Source organism: Chiloscyllium plagiosum, chromosome 45 (genome assembly GCF_004010195.1).
Source record: "Chiloscyllium plagiosum isolate BGI_BamShark_2017 chromosome 45, ASM401019v2, whole genome shotgun sequence".
Lineage (NCBI taxonomy): Eukaryota > Metazoa > Chordata > Chondrichthyes > Orectolobiformes > Hemiscylliidae > Chiloscyllium > Chiloscyllium plagiosum.
This window is the reverse complement of record NC_057754.1, coordinates 3,078,365-3,088,156: the sequence shown is the minus strand read 5'-3', so window position 1 is coordinate 3,088,156 and position 9,792 is coordinate 3,078,365. Positions and strand designations below refer to the sequence as shown.

The following is a 9,792-nucleotide window of genomic DNA, read 5'->3' as shown; positions in this document are numbered from 1 at the left end:
CAGAGTTCTACATGAATGTATGCAGTTTTTGAGCATAGTGCAATGTAACTCTGCAAGTACAAATTCAGCACACAAAATATAGGTGTGCATGTGGGTCTTTGTCTGTCTGTGTGTGAATGTGTCTGTCTGAGGTGGGGGTTGTGAGTGTGCGTGTGTATAGTGAGTGCAGACTGTCTTAAGTCTGTGAGGGTGTGCATGTGTGGGAGTGTGTGTGTGTCCATAAGGGTGTGTGTGGGTGTCTGTGTGTATCTGTGTCCGTGTGTATGTGAGAGTGTGTGTGTGTGTGTGTGTGTAGGAATATCTGTGTGTGTGTGTAGTGCAATGGTGATCACCTGTAATGTGACATGAACCCAAGGTCCCGGTTGAGGCCCTCCCTATGGGTACCGAACTTAGGGTTGGACAGGACATTGATGAGGCCTCTTCTCTGGAGTATTGTATCCAGTTCTGGTCGCCCTGTTATAGGAAGGATATGATTAAGCTGGAGAGGGTTCAGAAGAGACTTACCAGGATGTTGCCAGGTATGGAAGGTTTGAGTTATAAAGCAAAGCTGGACAGGCCTTTTTTTACTGGAGCATAGGAGGTTAAAGGGTGACCTTATAGAGATTTATAAAATCATGAGGGATATAGATCGGGTTAATGGTAGGCGCCTTTTCTGTAGGGTCAGGGATTTCAAGACTATAGAGCATATTTTTAAGGTGAGAGGAGAGAGATTAAAAGACATGGGGGCAATTTTTTTTAACAAAGAGGGTGACTCGCATTTGAAATGAACTTCCAGAGAAAGTGGTGGATGCGGGCACAGTTACAACATTTAAAAGAAACTTGGATAAGGACATGAATAGGAAAGGGTTTGTAGGGATATGCTCCAGGAGCAGACAGGTGGGACTAGTTTAGTTCAGAATTATGTTCGGCACGGACTAGTTGGATTAGAGTCGAGAGTGTGGTGCTGGAAAAGCACAGCAGGTCAGGCAGCATCCAAGGGGCAGGAGAATCAGTACTTCAGGCATAAGCCCTTCAGCAGGAATGGCTTATGCCCGAAACGTCAATTCTCCAGCTCCTCAGATGCTGCCTGACCTGCTGTGCTTTTCCAGCACTACACTCTTGACTCTGCTCTCCAGCATCTGCAGTCCTCAATTTCTCCTGATGGGATCGAAGGGTCTGTTTCGTGCTATGTGGCTATATGACCAGAGATGTGGTACTGAGTAAATTGTTGGAGCAACAGAGTGAAAATGCCCAAGTCCTAATGGACTTCAACCTAAGGTCTTAAAAGAATTGGCATGTGAGATAGTTCAGGCATTGGTTTTAAATTTCCAAAATTCCCATTAGATTGCAAAGTAACGTGTGTAATTCCTTTATTCAGAAAGGAAGGGAGACAGAAAGCAGGAAACTACAGGCCAGTTAGACTTGCTGTAGAGAAAATGTTAGAAGCTACCAAACAAAAGGTTTAGTAGGGCACTTAGGTAAACTGAAGATAATCAGGCAGAGTCAACACAGTTTTGTGAAAGGAAATCACGTTCAACCACACCATTAGAGTTATTTACACAGAGCGCTACAGCTCAGTACAGGCCCTTTGGCCCTCGCTGCTGCACCGACCTACAAAATTAATCCGATGCCCATCTAACCTACTCCATTCCATTATTATCTATATGTATGTTCAATGCCCATTTAAATGCCCTCAACATCGGTGAGTCTACTACTGTTGCAGGCAGTTTGTTCTACGTCTCTGCTACTCTGGGTAAAAAAAAACTACCCCTGATATCTGTCCTAAATCTATCACCCCTCATTTTAATGCTCTGTCCCCTCGTGTTAGCCTTCACCATCCAAGAAAAAAGGCTCTCACTGTCCACCCTATCTGACGTATCAATTAAGTCACCTCAAGGTTTGTGCGAAGATTTGTAGCACAACCACAACTAAAAGGACTAGCCACACTACCATACATCAGGAGCATCTCGGAACTGACAGCCAGACTACTGCGACCCCTAGGACTCATAACCTGTCGTGGTTGGTATATTGGGTCCAGGTCTATGTGTTTGTTGATGGAGTTTGTGGGTGGTTGCCATGCCTTTAGGAATTCCCTGGGTTTTCTCTGTCTGGCTTGCCCTATGATGGTAGTGTTGTCCCAGTCGAATTCATGTTCTTGTTGTCTGCGTGCGTCAACCGGAAGCGGCAGGGACAGACCACTATAAACATCGGAGGAAACATCAAAGAAGCGCTTCGCAGGAGGCTCCCAAGCACTGATGATGTCGCCTAGCCAGGGGACGAAACGTTTGCAACAAAAACTTCCAGCTCGGCGAACAGAACCACAACAATTAAGTCACCTCTCAATGTTCTTCTCTATAACGAAAACAGCCTCAGTTCCCTCAGCCTTTCCTCATACAGCCTTCCCTCCATACCAGGCAACATCCCAGTAAATCTCCTCTGAACCCTTTCCCAAGCTTCCACATCCTTCCTATAATGCGTTGACCAGAACTGCACGCAATACTCCAGATGGGGCCTTATCAGCATCTTGTACAGCTGAACCATGACCTCGTGGCTCGGAAACTCAAATCTCCCTACCAAAAAACACCAACACACCACATACCTTCTTAACAACCCTGTCAACCCGGGTGGCAACTTTCAGGGACTTATGCAGCTGGACACAGAGATCTCTCTGTTCATCTACACTGCCAAGAGTTTTACCATTAGCCCAGTACTCTACATTTCTGTTACTTCTTCTGAAGTGAACTACCTCACACTTTTCCACATTAAACTCTATTTGCCATTTCTCTGCCCAGCTCTGCATCTTATCTATGTCCTGCGTAACCCATAACATCCTTCAGCACTATCTACAACTCTGCCTACCTTAGAGTCATCCGCAAATTTATCAACCCACCCTTCTACACTCACCTCCGGATCATTTATAAAAATGACAAACAGCAGTGGTCTCAAAACAGATGCTTGCGGCATACCACTGGTAACTGAGCTCCAGAATGAACATTTCCCATCAACCACCCCCTCTGTCCTCTCTCAGCTAGCCAATTTCTGATCCAAACCGCTAGATCGCCTTCAATCCCAAAACTCTGTATTTTGTGTGATAGCCTATTGTGTGGAACCTTATCAAACACCTTACTGAAGTCCATATACGTCACATCAACCAGCTTACCTTCATCCACTTGTTTTGTCATCTTCTCAAAGAACTCAATAAAGGTTAGTGAGGCATGGCTTACCCTTCACAAAACCGTGTTGACTATCCCTAATCAAATTATTCCTTTCCAGATGATTATACATCCTATCTCTTATAATCTTTTCCAACACCTTACCCACAACTTAAGGAAAGCTGACTGGCCTATAATTCCCAGGGTTGTCCCGACTCCCCTTCCCAAACAAGGGAACAACATTTGCTATCCTCCAGTCTTCCGGCACTACTCCTGTTAACAATGATGATATAAAGATCGAAGCCAAAGGCTCGGCAATTTCCTCCCTGGCTTCCCAGAGAATCCGAGGATAAATCCCATCTGGCCCTGGGGACTTACCTATTTTCAGATCTTCCAAAATTGCTAAAACCTCTTCTTTGTCGACCTCAATCCCATCTAATCCTGTCGCCTGTATCTCCGGATTCTCACTAACATTGCCCTTTTCCAATGTGAATCCTGACAAAAAGTATTCATTAAGCACTTCCCCTATGTCCTCAGATTCTACACATAACTTCCACAACTATCTTTGATTGGACCTAATCTTACTCTAGTCATTCTTTTATTCCTGATACACCTATAGAAGGCCTTAGGGTTTTCCGCCAACAACTTCTCATGTCTCCTCCTGGCTCTTCTTAGCGCTCTCTTTAGGTCTTTTCTGGCTAACCTATAAGTCTCACCTCATCCTCATATGAGTCTTCCTCTTGACAAGAGCTTTAATGTCTTCAGTAAAACATGGCTCCCTCTCTCAACAGCTACCTCCCTGCCTGATAGGTATATACTTATCAAGGACCCGCAGTAGTTGTTCCTTGAATAAGCTCCACATTTCAAGAGTGTCCATCCCCTGCAGTGTCCATCCCCATCCTATGCATCTTAAATCTTGCCTCCTCGCTTCATAATTGCCTTTCCCCCAGTTATACCTCTTTCCCTACGGTTTATACCTAACCCTGCCCATTGCTATTGTAAACATAACCGAATTGTGGTCACTATCACCAAAGTGCTCACCTACCTCCAAATCTAACACCTGACTGGGTTCATTCCCCAGTACCAAATCCAATATGATATCTCCCCTTGTTGGCCTGTCTACATATGGTGTCAGAAAACCCTCCTGCACACGTTGAACAAAAACTGACCCATCTAACTACTTGAACTATAGTATTCCCAGTCAATACTGGGGAAGTTGAAGGAGGAAATATGTGCTATGGATGAAGAGGATTTCCAGAAGGCAGCTGGTGATGTGTCAAATCAAAAATGTTTGATGATAATACAAGTTCATGGTATTGGGGTAATATTTCAGCATGGAGACAGAAGTGGCTGGAAGGCAGAATACAGTAGGCATAACTGGGTTTTTTTCAGATCGGCAAGATGAAGCAAATTGTGTGCTGCAGGAGTCATCATTGGGACTTCAACTATTTAGAACCCACATAATGACTTTGATGAAGAGACCTAAGGTATTGATACTAAATTTGTTGAAGAAACAAAGATGGATGCTTTGAGATGCAGAGGGATCTGGGTGTCCAGTGCATGAATCTTAGAAGTATCCAGGGATAGCAAGTAATTCAGAAAGCTAATAAAACATTATCATTTATTGTGACAAAAATAGAGGGGTTTTGTTCAGCTGTACAGAGCATTGGAGAGACCACACCTGGGATACCGTGTACAATACTGGTCTCCTTATTTAATGATGGATGACAATGTATTGGAGGCATTTCAGACATTTACTCAATTAATACTGGGAATAGGCAGGTTCTTTTTTTATAAGACAAGGTTGAACAGGTTAGGCTCATATCTATTGAAGTTGAGAAGAGTAAGAGGCAAATTGATTGAAACATGTAAGAGCCTGAGGTGTTTTGACAGGATGGAGGTGGAGGGGATGTTTCCTCTCATGGGAGAATGTAGAACGGAGGGTTATTATTTTAAAAATCAGCAGTCATACATTTAAAAGAGAGGAGGGGCAAAATTCTTTTCTCTCAGAGGATTGAGATTCTTTGGCAGTCAATTCCTGAATATCATAGAATCACCCCTACAGTGCGGGAGCAGGCCATTCGGCCCTCGAGTCCACATTGACCCTCCAAAGAGCATCCCACCAACCCCCCACCCCCCAACCTGTCCCTGTAACCTTGCATTTCCCATGGCCAATCCACCTAACCTGCACACCTTTGGATTTCAGAGTAGGTGGCGGAAGCAGAGTCCTTGAACAATTTCAACAGCTATGCAATTAGATCTTAATCAGCATTGGGTTGAAAGGTTATCAGGGTCAGGGGTTAATGTAGATTTGAGGTTACAATCAGGTCAGCTGTGATCTTATTGAATTATGAACGTGCTCGAGGGGCTAAACTGATGACTTGTCCTCGTTCATATGTTTGTCTGAATTTGATGGCTCTTCTCCACCTTCGGAAATAATTTCTATCAACCTCATTGAATGCTTTAATCATCTTAAAATCCTCAAGTAGCTTGACCCAATTGAAGAAAGAAGTGATAAGATCTGGGTACTACATTTAAAAGACATTTGGACAGCTGCATGAATAGGAAAGGTTTAGAGGGATAAGGGGCCAAACGTAGGCAAATGGGACTAATTCGGTTTAGGAGAACTGGTCAGCATGGACGAGTTGGGCTGAAGGGTCTGTTTCCATGCTGTGTTACTGTATGGCCTCCTAAATCTTCTACGCTCAAGAAAACATAAGCTCAATCTGTGCAACTCATTCTTGGAATTTAATCCTTTCCAAACCCATCTTCCATGCTGGTATTCCTGCTAAACAACAGCCTCCTCCCAGCCCTCTTCAACTCCAGAATCACCATCCCCCCCCCCCCATCATCCTAACCTATTCCTCCAGTCTCATGTTGTTTATACAGCTTCCTCCTTAAATATGTCAGTTCAATTTGCCTCAACTCCTCCATTGTCTGGGTGAGGTTTCTCCCGGATTCCCAATTGCTTTTATCATGACTGTCTGACATTGATGGCTGAACACTACACCCCAGAGACAATAAATATAGGTTAGAAAAGAGCCCTTTAGCTCTTTGACAGATCTGTCCAATTAAACCCACTCAGCCCCATAGTCCTGATAGATCTGTCTTTTTCATGTATTTGTCTGACTTCCCCTTTCGAAAGTCCCTGTTGAATCTGCTCCCGGCACCCGTTCCAGATCACAACAACCCTCTTCTTCAAGGTTGTTTCACAGGAGTCGGGTTGGCTGGAGCAGTGTCAGTAGTGACTCCTGGCTCATCAGCCTGATGTGTGAACTCCTGGAATGGTAATGGGGCATTGGCTATGGCGATGGAGAAGCAGGGTCTCTTGGCTGCAGTAGGCCTGGAGCCTGGATACATTCGGTAGAGTTGGTGCCTAAAGCGGGGACTCCTGGATGTGGTAGGACTGGAGCAGGACTATGCAGAAGTCCTGAAGCTGTGTTTGGGACACCAGTAGATGAAGATGAACTCTACTTTCTTTTTATTCTTTTATTACTTCAAAACAGCGCCAGATTGCGGTGAAAGAATACTTTTTATCATATCTCCCTGGATATATGTGACAATAGATTATTCTCATCTTCTCCTTGAGTTATTTTCTCTAGTCTCTTCAGTCTGTGTCCGTTTCTCCCTCATTCACTCAACCAAAACACCTTCCTGATTTTGAACACCTCAATTCAATCTCCCCCAAACCTTTTCTGCTCTGTGGGGAATGATCCCAGTATCTCCAGTCTCCCGTATGAATCAAAGTCCCTCATCCCTGGTCCAGTTCCAGTAAAACTCCTCCTCACCCTCTGCAAGGCCCTGAAATCCTTCCAAAGGTACAGGAGCTAGCTGGGGAACCAACCAGTGTTTATGCTTTTTAACCTGATGCCTTTACCGACCGAGTCAAAGATTCCAGATTTGATTTTGTGTTTCATCAGAGTTTAGCTCCCATGGTCTCTCACTTTGTTTAACTCATTTGAGACCGGACCACTTCAGTTTGGGACTGCCTCTTCTCAATCAGAAGAGGTTTCCTCAACTGGTACCCAAAGATGTGGTCATGATCCATTAGTTGATCCTATTAAGACGTAAAGGATCCTGAGGAAATTAGACAAGGTGGATGCTGAGATGATGTATCCCGTTCTGCCAGAGACACTAACTACAGGGCTCAGTTTAAATAAAAGATCTCCCACATTTAAGACATGGGAGGAACTTTCTGACTCAGAGGTTGCTATCTCTGTGGGGCTCACTTCCCCAGAGAGGAGGCTAGCTCAGAGGAGCTGATTGGCCAGCTTTTACCTATTGACTGAATGAACTGATTGGGAGAAAGTGAGGACTGCAGATGCTGGAGATCAGAGCTGAAAAATGTGTTGGTGGAAAAGCGCAGGTCAGGCAGCGTCCAAGGAGCAGGAGAATCAATGTTTCGGGCAGATTCCTGAAGAAGGGCTTATGCCCGAAACGTCGATTCCCCTGCTCCTTGGATGCTGCCTGACCTACTGCGCTTTTCCAGCAACACATTTTTCAGCTCTGAATGAACTGATTGGCCAATTACTTAGTTATCCTTTGAGAGGAACTGATTGGCCAGTTAATTATCCCCCTAGGAAGAAGTGATTAGTCAGTTAGTTCCCCCATGAGAGGGGTTGATTGGCCAGTTAGCTACCCTCCCCCCGGAGGAATGGATTGGCTAGCTCCTTACCTCCTGGGAAGAAGTGATTGGTCAGTCAGTAGCCCCCTGAGAGGGGCTGATCGGCCAGTTAGTTACCCCCTGAGAGGGGCTGATCGGCCAGTTAGTTACCCCCTGAGAGAGGCTGATTGGCCAGTTAGTTACCCCCGAGAGAGCCTGATTGGCCAGTTAGTTACCCCGAGAGAGAGCCTGATTGGCCAGTTAGTTACCCTGAGAGAGAGGCTGATTGGCCAGTTAGTTACACCTGAGAGAGCCTGATTGGCCAGTTAGTTACCCCCTGAGAGAGCCTGATTGGCCAGTTAGTTACCCCTGAGAGAGCCTGATTGGCCAGTTAGTTACCCCCGAGAGAGCCTGATTGGCCAGTTAGTTACCCTGAGAGAGAGGCTGATTGGCCAGTTAGTTACCCCCGAGAGAGCCTGATTGGCCAGTTAGTTACCCCCGAGAGAGCCTGATTGGCCAGTTAGTTACCCCCTGAGAGAGCCTGATTGGCCAGTTAGTTACCCCTGAGAGAGCCTGATTGGCCAGTTAGTTACCCCCTGAGAGAGCCTGATTGGCCAGTTAGTTACCCCCTGAGAGAGCCTGATTGGCCAGTTAGTTACCCCCTGAGAGAGCCTGATTGGCCAGTTAGTTACCCCTCTCTCTATTGGAGGCTCGAAAACAATTAAGAAAGACCCACTCACTCAATTCGCTGATTGGCTGGAGACTCATAGCCAACCTGCCAATGATCACCGTCCCCTTGAGGGGCAGGCGGCCACACAGACCCAGCCCCGCTGTAGATTGGCCAATCCGACCGTCACTCAGTCCGCGACAGCCTCCGATTGGCTGGATGTGCCGTCACTCAACCTGCACCCGGCTGTTGATTGGCTGATCTAACTGTCACACATGGCGGTGATCCTACTGCCGATTGGTCAGACCGGCCGTCACTCAATGCTCCGGCTGCCCTGCCATTGGCTGTTCCCCGCGAACCGCTGCCGGGGTGACACACACACACAAAAAAAAACCGAAAAGAGGCGGGCGGCGAAAGGCCCAGTTCACCCGAGGTCCCGGACCCGCTTCTCCTTCTCTCCGCCCCACACGGTCTCACTCAGTACAGCCCGAAGAGGCGCCCCTTCTTCTCCAGAGAAAAAAAAACCTTCTAAACGCAGCGTCGCCTTTGGTTCCGTTCACCCGCACACCCCCACCACGAGCCGATGCGCAGGCGCAGACCACGCTCTCTTCCCCCCGCGGCCGGACCGGAAATGCCACCCTGTCTCGCGAGATTCGCGCCGCTTTTGCCATGGCAACGCCAAGGACGTTTGACGCCTGAACAAACAAGTTCCCCCTATTGCCACCTGGAGGCTGGGAGGACTCTCTCGCATGCAACTTCCTTTATTCCCAGAGTTGCACTGAGCTCCCCCCCCACCACCGCGCCACCTGGAGGCTGGGAGGACTACTTCACATGCACTCTCATTTCTTCCCAGAAGCTCCACCGTCCTACTGTCGCCACCTGGAGGCTGGGAGGACTACTTCACATGCACTCTCATTTCTTCTCAGAAGCTCCACCGTCCTACTTGTCGCCACCTGGAGGCTGGGAGGACTACTTCACATGCACTCTCATTTCTTCCCAGACGCTCCACCGTCCTACTGTCGCCACCTGGAGGCTGGGAGGACTGTCTTTCACAAACTCCCAGATTTCATCTTCCCACCACCCCTTAGCACACTGTTCAAGGAGGACTCCGTTATCATCCTCTTTAAGTCCCTTACCCCATTTACCATTGGCCAGAAGCGAGTAACTCACCTCCTGACTCCCGAAAGCCCGTCCCACCATCTACAAAGGCACGAGTCAGGAGGGTGAGGGAACACTCCCCACTTGCCCCTGGATGGGGGCAGCTCCAACAACACTCAAGAAGCTCGACACCGTCCAGGGACAAAGCAGCCCCCGCTCGATTGGCACCACATCCAGAAACATCCACCACCCCCCCCCCCCGACGCTCAGTAGCAACAGTGTATACCATCAAC

The 9,792-nt window shown here is 47.2% G+C and overlaps 1 protein-coding gene across 1 annotated transcript in view; it reads right to left on the bottom strand.

Moving 5' to 3' along the window:
* Window positions 1-8,997, bottom strand: part of LOC122543822 (zinc finger and BTB domain-containing protein 3-like) — a 13,640-nt gene extending 4,643 nt beyond the window's left edge. The window contains exon 1 of the mRNA XM_043682624.1: window positions 8,475-8,997. The gene's annotated coding sequence lies outside the window, so the exon portion shown is untranslated. The remainder of the gene's footprint in view (window positions 1-8,474) is intronic.
* Window positions 8,998-9,792: the final 795 nt, after the last annotated feature.